We start from the raw sequence: 11,478 nt of genomic DNA on the forward strand, positions 1-11,478 counted from the left end.
ACGCTTCAAAGGTCGTGAGACCTTGGTCCAAGGTTTCTTACGAGAAACACCTTCGGACGACGAGGTAAAAACGGGCTCTCTCGTCTTACGTTGGTAGGGGCGATCTTGGGGAGATACGCCTGATACCATAGAGGGAACGTCTGTTCGCTGATCAAGGCCTCTCGAACCCATGAGTCGTACGACATTGCTTCTCCCCTGGGCTTGGGAGCTTGCAAGAGGTCCCGGACTAGGAGGACGACAGGCACGAACAGACGAACCCTCAAGCGCAACACTGTTCACAACACTTTGAGAAACACTAGGCACTTTAACACTTCCCGCGGCACTTTGGCACTTTAGTTCCTTGACGTCCGCCAAGAGTTGATTGCGGTCACTTGCAAGGGACTCAACTCTCTCCCCCAAGGCATGGATAGCACGCATCATGTCTGCCATCGATGGTTCCTGAGTGCTAGGAGGGGGGTTAGGAACAACCACTACAGGGGAAGGATTAGGTTGAGGGGCATGTGGAGAGGAAAAATCTACCGACCTAGAAGAACTTCTCCTTACCCTATCTCTCTCTAGTCTGCGTATATACTTCTCAAATTCGATAAAATCGAATTCCGAAAGGCCCACGCATTCCTCACACCGATCTTCCAATTGACAGGTTTTACCCCGACAATTGGAACAAACAGTGTGAGGGTCGAGAGAAGCCTTTGGAAGACGCCTATGACAGTCCCTAGCATTGCATTTTCTGAACTTGGGAACTTGTGAAAGGTCAGCCATTTTGAATTGGTCAAGGGAAAATTCCAAAAAACGATCCAAGTCATCAACAATTAATCCGATACAAAAAAGAGTTCAAGGATTTATTTGAAGAAAAACACCTGTACTGCGAAAGCTCAAACCAAATTAAAGTACTTCACCAAATATGATGGGAAAAACTCCAGGTTTCAACAGCGAGTAAAGTATGTCTTGTCGACACGTCGACAGAGAAGAAATTGAGTCTTTGTTTAGATCGAGTATGGTATCTGGCCGACAGTTGGCGCTGGTGGGCACACCCGCAACCTGTATAGCGATCGCTGGCGAGTTTTTACTGTTTTTTGTCTGTCGAGCAACAGAGTTGCAGCTATTATATATTCACCGGCTAAGTTAAATATTTAAAAAGCCAGTTTCCTATTGTGAAAAATATTATAGGATTCATCAATCAAAGAAATTAATCACAATGCTTCTCAACCACGATTGTCAAACTCTGTTTGAAAATCAAATCTTTATATTTATTTTTTCTTTTTGATGTGTAATACAGTACAGGTACCTGGATTAAATAATAATAATACATAATCATTCAAAATGTAATTCATCTTACTTTTGCATGACAGAAAATTTATCAATTGCTACTTTTGTATTTTTAGCTAATATTTTCAGTGTGATGGTGGTCTCCCCATTAACTAATATTTCTTTTTGCATGCTTCAGGATCTAATGTGTGCTCTCTGGTAGATACTGGTGCCTTTCATTCCCTTCTGCCTGTCATTCTCTGCTGCCATGCTCCATCTGTAAGGCTGGAATCCCATCATTCCAAGATTGCTAATGTATGCCTTATAGCTGTCAACGGATCTGCTTTCCCCACCCAAGGCTACAAGACACTAACTCCGTCATTTAGGTGCGGCCAGTAACGATAGAATTTCATCATTGACAACGTTACACTCCCTCTCATGGGTGCAGATTTCCTGGCCCATTTCTACCTCCTGGTTGATGTCGCACATCGACGCTTAGTCAACGCCAGCTCTTACTCGCCATCACCTTTATCGCCTTCTCCCTCCGACCTTGCTCTCCACATCAGTGCACCCACTGATGCCTATGTATCACTACATCAAGATGACAGGTCCCCAGTGTTTGCAAGATTCACACTGTTGACATCAGACCATTTGGCTGCTGCTCAATGCACATTTGTCAAAGTGGAAGAAATATACCTTTGTTAAAAGCCTTCAAACCCTTTGTCGTCGCCCCTGTACATCGTCCAGAAAAGAAGAGATTCCTACATCCTTGTGGCGATTACAGGCATGTTAGTATGCATACAGAATTAGACAACTAGCCCCTCCCAACATTGCAGACATCACCACCTACCTTCAGGGTACTAAAGTTATTCTCGACCTTCAATCTCCTAAAGGGATATTATGAGGTGCCCATGAACCCAGAAGACATCCCCAAGACTGCTTTCACCACCCCCATCGGCAAATATATCATCAAATATTCTTGCTAGGCCTACGTAATGCAAGAGGCCACATTTCAATGACCTAAGGATGTCATCTGAGGGACTTCCCTTCACCGTATGTTGTGTATAGGACACTAATATTCTCCCCATCCAAAGAGGACCAATTACATCACCTACACATCGTCCTTCGCTGCCTGCAGCAGTAAGGCCTTGTATTCGGGTATGACCAGTGTACCTTTGGTACCAAGTTAGTGATATTCTAAGGTCATTGCATTATTCCGGAGGGCGTTCACCCCCTCCCTGAGAAGGTATCAGTAGTGCCATCAATAGTCAAAGCGCTTCAGTAGTTCTTGAACAGGGTGAACTACTATCACCGGTTCTTGCCAGTCATTGCCGCCCCTCTAGCCCCTCTCGACTCCCTTAAGGGCAAGCCAAAAAACCTGAAAAGGGCTCATTCAGGAGGCGACCTTCTACAATGCAAAGAAAGCCCTATCAACTGCTACTGCTCTCACCTTTCCTGTATCAACTGCACTCCTACTTTCCACCAGTGCCAGTGACATTGTTGAAGGGGTGGTACTCGAACAAATGATTAATGGATCACCCTGCCTATTGGTATCCTTCAGTAGAAAACTTTCCAAGGCCAAATCTAGCTACAGTTGCTCTCCAACAGTGCGGTTACAATATTCCACTTTACTGAGATCTGCATAATATTTTAAATAAAGTTTGGATTCTTCGAGGATCCCTGTGATTATAACTGGGCAAACACACCCGATGTTTTCAACCTATCCGCGCTTCTTTGAACCTGGCCTTTGCGCCATTTCCCTCCTTGCACAATGTCACTTCTCTGGCTGAATCTGTCTCACTTTCTCAGTGTTCTTCATCACAAAAGCCTCTCCCACAAGTATTTGTCAACCAACGAGTGCTCTTCCATTATGGTCCTTATGAAAGCTGCTTCATCTTCTCAAACTACTGCTAAGTGTCATAGGAAGATCATGAATCAAAGCTAAGATGGAGGTTCTTGAGAAATGCATGGAAGGGATGTATTATGCAGCCATAGGACAACTTTTTGGGCTGAATTGGAGTACAAGGTACATGGAAAAGAACGTAAAGGAGTTTTGTGCTGCCAAAGGGGCAAGTGCCCCACGCAGTGCGAAGAATGTCTCAAAGCTGAGGGACAAGAGCATGATCCAACCGGTAAATGCCTTGCTTTTGTGGATCGAGTATCAGTATCGCAAGGGAATAACCAACTTGCTTATTATACGAGAGAAAGCCAAGGTTCTGCTCCGGCATTTCATGCAAGATAAACCTAAGCTGACCACCATTCAAGACGCCACATACGCCTTTCCAAGCCAACAAATGCTAGTTTAAGAAGTTTAAATGGCGTTTTTCACTGAAAAACATGAAAATAACTGGGGAGCCAGGCTCAAGGACCATGAGGCAGCAAAAGCTTTCCATGCGGAGCTTCTTAATATCATGAGGAGTGGTTATAAACCAGAACCATTTTGAAATATGGGTGAAACTTAGGTTTATGATCATTCTGGAATTCTTATTTGTATTCTTGATGAAAAGAATTCAACTTTAAGTACACCTAACGTAACTGTAAATCTAATTGGTAGACATGTAGATGAATTTCCGTCATGTATCAAGTATTAATTTTAATGATTAATATACATACAGTCCATTACTTTGAATAAATATTCGTTACAGTATTATATACAAGTATTGATATATTCTATATTTTGCTTTTATAGTTTAACAGATTTGCTTTGGAAGAAGATGCCTCATAGGACATTTATTGCCCAGAAAGAATGCTGTGCTCTCAGTTTCAAGGCAACAAAGGACAGGTACGCTAAGTGTAATTTTTTTTGCTTATTTCACTGATTTCAATTAATGTAACTTTTTAGAAAATAATCTGTTGGATTACATACAGTATCTATGTTGCTTTGAAGCCCATTTCAATAATTGTGCCTTTTTTCTACTTACCCAGGCTTACGTTGATTTTGTGCTGAAATGCCGTGGGTTCACATTATTCGGCAGGGCTATACATACAAGTCAACAAGGCCACATGCACTCCAACACCACAACATGAGCATGCAACCTGTTTACAGGATATGCAACTAGATGGCATGGATGATGAGCAAGCTCTTCCTGAACTTGTTTCATTACTGCTTCATGCTGGAGGTTGTGTGCTACCTGCAGAATAAAGGGATGGAGTTTAAGGTCCTGTTGACCCATGATAATGCTCCAGGACACCCATTCCTCCATTAAAGTATTACATCCTAATGTGCAAGTGGTGATCTTTCCTCCCAACACCACTGCATTCATCCAGCCAATGGACCAGAGAGTCATGAAAAACTTCAAGGTACATTACAGCTGACAAGTGATAGTGTGACTCCAAGCAGCCATGGATAACTATCCTGCCCGCAGTGTCATCCAATATTCGAAGGAATCATTCAATGAAATGAAACCATTGATGATGAATGCTTGCTGGAAATGTTTGTGGCCATAGTGTGTTTAGGACTTTGCTGCCTTCAGTCCTGATGGAGCTTTTTAACAGACAGTCAAGAAGATCGTGACCTTGGCAAGGGAAGTGGCAGTTGAAGGCTTCCAGGAAGTGGCTGAGGATGACGTCTTGTAGTTGCTTGATAGACATGACGAGGAGATGACCAAGGAGGACCTGGCTTTATTAGTCCACTCATCAAGTGAGGAAGAGGAGGATGCTGAGGCACATGACAAAGAATATGAAGGCAGCACACTTGAGAAGTTGGCTGAGATGTTGCAGGTGGTGGAGAATTTAAAAAAGAAGTCCTACAACATGGACCCTTCAATGGTGCATGCCCTCAATATGATTTGTACCATGGATGAGGGTTTTCAGCCTACAAGTGCATCATGGATGAAATGAAGAAGGTAGCAAAGCAGCTCCCCTTCATGATGTTCTTCACCCTTCATGTGAAATGGCTACCTCCTCCTCTAACAACAGATGCTCCTGAATCTCAAAACACCTTTTCCAGCTACCCCTGAGGAACTCCCATAAAACAGTGATGATGATGGTGTAGATGATCTCCTTCCTTTACACGAGAAAAGTACTGTATGATATTTTTTTCTGCTACTTTTAAAGCATTTAAAATTTACTTTAGGAATATTAATGAACAAAATTAAAATAGAAAAAACAGATAAAAGAATAACGTAGGGTATTTGACACTTTTAGAATATTGATTAAATATTTATATTTAGAGAAGTAATTTTTTTTCATTACAGCACTGATGACTCATCGAAGTAGATGTGACATGACGTGCAGTTGCGTCCCTACATCATTCGTCCATTTGTAACTGCACAACTTATCCTCATCCATCTCAACTTTCATTCATTTAAGATCACTCCACCTTTCGTGAGACACTGCCTCTTTGTAGGATAATATCTGGTAAGTTACTCATACATTTACTTTCTTTTTTTGTAAATACCATTCCTATATAAATGAGAGAGAGAGAGATATTCATTAGCATTTCTAATTAATTATTTTTTTTTCACAGCAATATTGAGATGCATATCTATTACGTAAGGATTTTACTGTACATCAGTACTTTACTATGGGCACACTTCATTTTCCATACACCAAATACTGCGACTTGAGGAATATATCATGTCGTGCGATTTCACTGCATAAAACTTTGTAAATGGTAAGTGGTGTTGTACGTGAACTGTACAGTCTTTTTTTTTATCTTACTGTACTTTGTTTGTACAAGAACACAAACCATCATCCTTTACTATAGGAGAATAGATAACACTGAAGCTGGAACACTGTAGTTAAAATTATAATGAGGTGTAACTACCTAACGGTAGTGGGGAGGCGATAGCGCCTCCTCTGGCTCACTGACAACTCACTTAGATTTCAGCCGTCAGTGTGCACACCTCACTGGCAGGAAATATTTTCAGCTGAATTTTACTACTTCTTTATCCTTCCAGCGGGATATCTTTCATCAGGGATACTGCCCGTTATGCAGAAATGTTAAAGAGTGCCACCCAAAACCTGTATTACTTTAATGGTGCCCTTGATGTAGATCCTCAGTGGTGTTATCAATGGCATGGGTATAATTGTTCTCAAGTTTCCTCTTGTAATAGTTGTCTGGAATGGCCATCCTCCCAGTGAGAGAAGTATGACAAGAAGAGAAAGAAGAAACCTAAGAGGGATTCTTCGCCTTCGGGGTTATTCTCAAAGTCGAAAAAAACCCAGGTGTCTTCTTCCACTCCTGGTACTCTTCTGTCTGATTCCTCTTCATTGGCTTCCTCTGGGGATCAATTGAGTAAAAGTCAAGGCCCTTTAACTTTAGGGCTAGTCTTGGGGTAGAGAGGTCTGTCTTTCTCCTAGCTTGGCACGACTGCCTCCTTAAGGGGAGTCCTTTTAGTTTCAGAGGTCTGATGCTCTGTGTGTGCTTGAGCCCTCCTTGGGTATCCAAGGTTCCCTTCGAAGGAGAAGCTTCAGCAATTGCTCGCTTCCAGATGACCTCCAGAGGTTATCGCCCCATTAACGTCTGCCCGAAAGTTTCCAGTTGTCGCTCCGTCTCCTGTAGAGTATGAGCTTATTCATGCCTCTCCAGAGCCTCTGACCCATCCTTCTAAGGTTTGTCATTTGTTCAGCGCGCAGATTACCCTCGCCCTTCTAGGAGTTTGCCTCCTCCTGAGCATCGCTCTTTGTAACATGCTCGCTGGGTTGCTTCACTTGATCCTGCTCCTCGCAGATGTAGATCATTACCTTCACAATCTTGTAGACGTTTTTCACCAGTGAGCTTTATCTCTCCTCGTCATGTGTGTTGTGAGTGTGCATCTTTTGGATGCACTTTAAGATGCTTTTCATCGCCTTATGATTGCCAGGTTTTGTGTTGTGAGTGTGCATCTTTTGGATGCACTTTAAGACGCTTTTCATCGCCTTATGATTGCCAGGTTTAGCTGTCAGACTTTCTCCTTCAAGCTTCTCTCCTGGACGCACATTGCCTTGTTGCTGGCGCCACGTATCTTTTAAGCTTTAAGCTCTCATCGTCTTGCTTTCCTTTGGGTAAGCAAAACTTTTCTAGGCATTAGCCTTACCTCAAGCGCTCCCCCCAATGCTCAGCGTCTAAGTAATCTTTCCTCCCTAAAGGACAACGTTTGCCAGCTTCACAATCATCAGCGACGTTCCTTGTTGGATAGCTAAAAGCATTTATCCGCAGAGTGAAGTGCTCGCATTTCTCCTGTTTGTCCCAGGCACAAAGATTGTCATTACCAGCAATCTTTTACATCTTCTTTAAGGCTCTCTCCTTCAGATCTCCATGACTGCATATCTGTTCGCTGCAAACTCTCATCTACGGAAGAGGTAAGTCGGGTAGAGGGGCCAACTCTACTCCTGTTTCCCCTAATATACCAACGAGACCACACACTGGGCAAGTAAAGCACGTTCCTACTGGATGCTCGAAACACCCGTTGGAGGCTCATCCTATATTAGCCAGACGGGACTGATCACCAGAGCACACGAAGGTCTACGTGAGGTAAGCCCTCTCCATAGGAACCTTCACCTTTGGAGGAGTCACAGCTGCTCTCCCAAGCAAGTTTTGGGGCTCCAAGGAGCCAGGATAAAGCTTCTCTCCTTTTATCGCCCAGCATTGTCCACATTACGTTAAGCTCTAAAAAGCATAACAAAGGTGGGATCCCTATCACACCCCCAGGGCTAACACGAATCGGAACTCGCAGAGGTTCTCTTTCGCCAAGGGAGATCTCATTAGTAGAGAATTATTGTCTCATTAACTGAGTTTTCTACAGAATATCCACAACCAGCAAAAAAGAGATGGATCGATCTTCAATGAGACTGCTGCCCTCCAGACGATAGTGTACCAGTAGACCAGAGGACAATATCAAACCATCTCTATCTCTTGTCATCCGGCTCCCGTAAGAAAGAAAGCAAGGACTCCAAGACTGCTTCCAAGGTTGCACGTCTTCTGTATCTAGACTTTCTTGCCACCTTCAAGTTTTAAGGATCCCAGAACAGGATGCATTAGCTTACCATTCTTATCGATCTATAGAAGAAGATGCAGACTTTGAGTTGGAATACTCTGAAGAAGACCTTCCATAGTCAGCAGTTACCAGACTTTCAGAGGCAGCGGAGTGGGAAACTGACCAACTTTCTTGAAAGTTCTGTGCTATATAAGAAAAATGAATGGCCTAAGAGAAGCAGTGTCCTCCCCTCCAAGAGGCAGAACCTATGACAGTTGACCTTCTTTTCCACGACTTGACTATCGCGATACCCAGGCTTTAACTTCCCTGGTCAGTTTTATCCAAGGAAGCATTAGACAAGGTGGAGGCTCAGGTCTCTGGTGTCAAGGACTCGTTTAGGGTGGGGAGATCCTCCAGCATAATCCCAGCAACCTTTCCCAGGCAACAAAAGTACTATTGTATGCAGGAGGCTCCACCCTTCCCTCTTCCACTTGATCCTGCGGTGGCATTGTTAACTCCAGTACGGCAGTTTGGATGCAGTTCCAGTTTCCTAATTGGCAGCAGAGGTGTTGGACATGGAGGTCACAACCATAGTAAAAATGTAGGAAACCTCCTGAACAGACCACTGCTCTAGAACCATCGGCTTTTTGGCGGATACTAAAGATCTAACTGACCCAAGTAAGAAGCAGGCCCTGTGGGACATCGTCTTGATAGATGTTAGGGCGGTAAAATTCTTAATACACCAGGCAGCCAACCAGTGGGGTAAGTGAGTGCTCAAGCATTGGGAGGCTGTGATCTTTAGGTTTCATTAATGGATTGGTTATCGGGAAGGACTTACTCAGCATAATTCCACTTTCAAGGAGCCATCACTCTTCCCACCAGCAGAGATAGATGCAGCGGTTGAGAAATAGAGAAAGTAGATGTAGGACGTCAGAATAAAGAAAGCCTTCCACCCAACCAGCCTGAAGACAGCACAGAGAGGAGCCAGAGCCAGCTCACAGCAATTGAACCTCAATACTCCATCTATGCAGCTTTTCCCCTCTTGACAGAACCAGGGTCGAGGTAGAGGCAGGGGTGAAGGAATAGGTAAATGCCTTTACTAAGGAGGGCATTTAACCATTCCATCATCGGTTGTGGGATACCTGCAGGCCAATTAGGTGAGGTGGTGTTTCCATGGAGCAGGTAGGTGTAGTGGAGGGCCTCGAGTCCAGTTACCTTCTGTTCATCAACTCTCTCTCAATTCTGATTCATCCCCTGGCGATGTCATCATCATATCGCTAGGGGTCGGCAGAAGAGGGCAGATAGGTGTAGTAGAGGTCCTCCGGTCTGGATACCTCCTCCCGTTCATCAACTCTCCCTCTCCTGATTCATCCCTCGAGGATGTCATCATCATATCGCCAGGTGTCGGCAGAAGATCTCTCCATATGGAAGGGTGCACTTCAAGAGGTCAACGACAGCACTCCAGGCTACTTCAGTTGACTCTTTCTTGCAAGGAAGGCATCGGGAGGCTGGAGACCAGTCATCGACCTCTCAGCTCTCAACAATTTCATCTGCCAAACCCCCTTCAAGATGGAGACAACAGCCACAGTCAGGCAAGTGTTAAGACCGCAAGACTTCATGGTGACTCGATCTGAAAAATGTCTACTTTCAGGTCCTGGTTCATCCTTCCTCCAGGAAGTATCTCCGAGTAGTGGTAGCAGACAAGGTCCTTCATTTCAAGGTCCTCTGTCCCGGCGTGTCGACAGTACCACAAAACTTCATGAGGGGTTTCAAGCTAATCTCCTCGTTGGCGCACTCCAACGGGAACCACCTGCTACGCTACCTAGACAATTGGTTGATTCTGGCCGAATCAGAGGAGGAATATCTTCTCTTCCGACACAAGGTTCTCTCTTTTTGTCAGGCCCTGGGGTCATGATAAATCGGAAGAAGTCTGTCCTGTCACCTACGCAAAGGTTAGTCTATCTAGGAATGGACATCAACATTATTCTTGGTTAGTGCACATGGTTGTTGACTTCTGTACACTTCTCCCGTGTTGTATTTGCGTTATTTACATGATTTTCAGTGTATTTGTGAATATTCTTTGTAATAATGATGGGTCCTAAGAAAGCGAGTGGTAAGGATGTCAGCGGTAAGAAAGGACACATGATGACGATGGAGATGAAGCATAAAGTTATCAAGAAGTTTGCATGCCATTATGAGCGCAGTACACCGACAATCGGAAAAAGTAAAAAAAAAAAAGAAAAGTAGAAAAGAATAAAATGTAAGAAATAATTAAAGTTAAGTCAAGTTAATTTTGAAGTTCAAGTGTTACGCTATGTGTAAGGAACAGTATTAAGAGGGTATCGTCTAACTCTCTATCCTTGCGTTCTTCCCTCCTCCTCTTCACACACCATCGTTAGCCGCTGTTGTCTGTCTTGATGGTAAGAACTCATAATAAAACCACATTTTGATTCATATCCCAGTAATCATTTATTATATCATGGCTGCCAACGCAAGAGCCCAGGTCTTGCTCTTAAAGCAAGGCATTCTAAAACGAACAAACCAACCAACAAATATTACATGGTTTTTCGCTTTTGGCTGGAGTCTCTTATCTAACCCCCTTGACTGTATTTTACCTTCAACCGAGAACTACTGGTGGTGTATTTAGCTGTCCATCACTCCTTCGTCATTCACACGGACCACGTACCCCTTGTGCACACCTTCACTTGACAGTCTGATGCCTGAGCCACCTATTAATGCTGTCCTCTCTGTGCCATTTTTTAATACAAATGTACTATTCAAGACATACCTGGTATAGTAAACTGTATCACATCACTGACGCCGTTTTCAGAAACATGCTGGTTGCCGTCCACCTGGGAATGGATTACAGGGCCTTAGCAAAGCGCCAAGAAAAGGACCCCGATTACCAAATCTGCACGACACTCTGCACATCTCTTAGTTGAGAAATCATTGCTCTCGATGACTCCTTCATGTGCTGACAGGTGTTTCAAGTAATCCATGGCCTCTCGCACCCTTTAAGCAGGTTTATTGCACAGCTAATGAAGTCAAAGTTCACATGGCATTAGTAAAGATGCCAAGGATATGGTCTGTGCCTGTATTTCATGTCAAACTTCAAAAGTGCATTGACACAGATTTGGAGGTGGGTACTTTTCATCAACCTCAGCGTTGTTTTACCTACATTCAGGTTGAAGTGGTTGCCCTCCAACTCACGTCACAAGGACACTATTACCTTTTTACAGTCATCAATCATCACTCACTGGCTTGAACCCATCGCGCAAGATGCAATATCCGCGTTGTGTACTGATGCCTTACTTCCTGATGGATAGGAAGATTC

Source organism: Palaemon carinicauda, chromosome 37 (genome assembly GCF_036898095.1).
Source record: "Palaemon carinicauda isolate YSFRI2023 chromosome 37, ASM3689809v2, whole genome shotgun sequence".
Lineage (NCBI taxonomy): Eukaryota > Metazoa > Arthropoda > Malacostraca > Decapoda > Palaemonidae > Palaemon > Palaemon carinicauda.